The sequence below is a fragment of the Cyprinodon variegatus genome, unplaced genomic scaffold (genome assembly GCF_000732505.1).
Source record: "Cyprinodon variegatus isolate N-32 unplaced genomic scaffold, C_variegatus-1.0 Scaffold357, whole genome shotgun sequence".
NCBI lineage: Eukaryota > Metazoa > Chordata > Actinopteri > Cyprinodontiformes > Cyprinodontidae > Cyprinodon > Cyprinodon variegatus.
Window position 1 is genome coordinate 273,070 of NW_015150810.1, and position 3,346 is coordinate 276,415.

The following is a 3,346-nucleotide window of genomic DNA, read 5'->3' on the forward strand; positions in this document are numbered from 1 at the left end:
ATATATATATATAAATATATATATATTTATATATATATATATGTGTGTGTGTGTGTGTGTGTGTGTGTGTATATATTGAACATTTACAGACATATTTGTCTTTGTTTTTAATAAGCGTTCCAGTTTGCACCTTGTGGCATGGTCTCTTGTTTTCGTTGTGATACTAAGCTAGTCATAGCATATAGTCTGCCTTTGCAATACTCTATATTTACTTTGTTAGGATGTATGGAGTGGTAGGTGGCATCACTGTATTCAAGATAAAACAGCAATCCCATTTTATGGCAATGTCTAAAAGAGATTGTGAGCTGGTTTTCCTTGTACCAGGGTATACGGATTTGATTAGTTTCTACAAACTGATAGACTCTCTCTCTGCTCTGTTCTTTCAGCATGTACTATCTTTGAATTAATGGTGGGCCAGTTTATAATTAAAAAGAACGAGCTCAAAGTTAAGTTCACACTGATGAAAATTAAGTAGCTCACGTTCATAGTACACTTAAAAAAATGAATGAAGTTCACAAGCCTATAAATGAACTTGGTCAAGTTCATTTGGCAAATTGAGCCACAATCCTACGCAATAGATCCTCATATTTCACCCTTTAAATGTGTAATCATCATATAAAGAAGAAATGGAAAATACTCAATGCAGTAAAGGTATTCTGTATTTGCAGTGAAGCTTTTATTTAGCCTAATTTCACAGAACTTTAGAAACTTTAGAAAAGTCCCGGTATGGACAGTTTGCACAAGAACGTTTTTTTTTTCTGTCCGAGTCTTCCTTGGTTAGTTCATAAAACTCTGTCAAGTGCTCTGAAAAGCTGGCATCAGAAATACCAGTAGATGGGCCTGAAATGCACACACTAGTTCTAACAGTAGGCATGCCGGTCTGTCTTGCTGTTTGCCGTAAAACCTGACATTATCCAATGAAAAATCCATCCACCCATTTTCTAACATGCTTACTCCCAAATGGGGGCACAAGGGGTGCTGGTGCCTATCTCCAGCTGTCTACAGTTGAGAGGCGGGGTACACCCTGGACAGGTCGTCAGTCCATCGCAGGGCAACACAGAGACAAACAGGACAAACAACCTTTCACGCACACACCAATTAACCTAACAGTCATGCTTTTGGACTGTGGTAGGAAGCCGAAGTACCCAGAGAGAACCAACGCATGCTCAGGGAGAACATGCAAACTCCATGCAGAAAGACCCCAGGCCGGGAATTAAACCTAGAACCTTCTTGCTGCAAGGCAGCAGTGCTACCCACTGTGCCACTGAGCAGCCCCCAATGAAAAATGTTTTTATCACTTGAACATGAGCTGTGTGTGTCACTCATTATTCTCAGTGAACGTCGCTCTTGTTCACGTTTATTAAAACTGGTCCTTTCAGTTCACTTTTCACTAGAAATATGAACCTATTCAGTGAACACCGTTTATTGAAAGGGTTTATGCACGACACTGCTTTTATTACCAATGAAAAAGGAAAGCTGACTTTGGCACTTTATTTAATATTTAAAAAACTAAGAAAGAACATTAGCTGTTAGTTTGTCTTTTTATTTATTAGATCTGTAATTGGAAAACAAATTACCCATGCTTTAGTCTTTTAATGAACTTTTTTTTTGGTGTTGATAATGATTTGTCTATTGTAAAAGTGAAACAGCAGAAATCAACAACACACTTATACAAAATGCACCACTTTTCTTTTCTTTTCTTTTTTTTTTAAAGTTTCTTGCCAAAACTGAAGCAGCCTGAGAAGAAAAAGCAACAGCCAGATGACAGGTTTGATAAATTAACATTCAAGCCCTGGCATTTAAAAATGAAACAGTTTATACAGTTTTAATGACCTACTCAGGAAGAGAGAACTACCCCTCTGTGTAACGCATTTTTCTCAACTAGCATAACAATGTGTATACTTATTAGAACAAAGGATAAAAGTAACCTGCAGCTGTGCTTTTCTGACTCAGGTTTAAACACAATGTACAATTACTGTCATTCATCTTATTTCAAATCATTAACAATTAAAAACATCAGATGTCTTGGATTTTAAAAATGCAGACTATACTTCAATAGGAGTCCATGACTGGATCCAAACTTTTGGGTTTCATTACAAAGAAAACTTTTTATTTCTTTCTTTTTGTTGACATTCTTTGTTTTTACATTTTTAGTATCAGGGCATACCTTCATAGTTATACATTAATTTTCCAGTATTGATAATGCTGTTGTCCTTTTCTACATTTCTGTTTTAACATGTTTTTTACTTATCTTGGAAGCAAGATAAATTGTTGTGATATCTGTGAATTGATAAACTCCCCAAAATAAAAGCCAATAGATGCATGTGTCATTATCTTGGCACTGGTGGCTGGCTTAATTACTGATTCCATTCACCTATCTAACTCTGCCCATTGCTCTCTACCGCTCATTTGATCCATCTGTTTCCAGCTCCTATTTATACTGCCTGTTTTCCAGCCACCAGTGCCAAATTAATCAAGCCCAATGTGAGAAGTATCTAGCATACCGTATATTGTTGTCTGACTACCCAATCCTGTCCTGTTTTTACGCCTGGATTTCTGAGTTTTGGTCTGCCCCTGTCTTTCTCTCTTTCTGCATGACTCCTGTTTTCGGACTTCTGTGTTTAATCTGCCTGTTAACGAACTTGGATCTGTCCCCTGATGCTGGCTTGTATTATCCCCTTAGTACCTCTGCATCTCTTTGATCTTCTGATCTAGACCTCAGCTTCGTTACCTGTTCTGATTCTCCCTCTAGACCCTCCTGCTCTTCAGTGTCTGCTGGCTTCCGCTCTGCATGCTGATCTGCTCTGCTCCTTGAACTCTCTGGGCGGCTCATGCCATGAGAAGTCATCTGACTGGTTCCCACTTCTTCCGTTGGACATGAACTGAACTTATAACTAGGTTAGTGATTCACTTGCTCGTTATAGTTCCTGTCTGAGCCTAGTGATCACTAATTTGAGTGTCTGTCTTTAAAGAGAATCCAGCAAACAAATTCCAGCTGACGCATCGCATTATTCTAAGCTTTCAATAAAGCATGTTTCCTTTAAAGTAACCTGTTCTTTCTGCCTGAATTCTGGGTCCAATCGTCTGAGCCTTGACAGCATGAGGTTTAAATACAGATATGTTTCAAAATGATAAAATGCAGTGATGACCACAACCAGAAGTAGCAGGCTGAAGGAAAACAGACATGGCTGTGTGGCTGGACATATAGACTCTGCTTTTCAGTCTGTTTTAGCTGGAATACTCTCTATTTATCTTTTCTTTTCTTAAAGCTGCAGTTTGTAACATTGAGGAGAGAGCAGACTTCAACTGAAAATTTGAAGAAAAACAGGTTTCACGCCACTCCCCC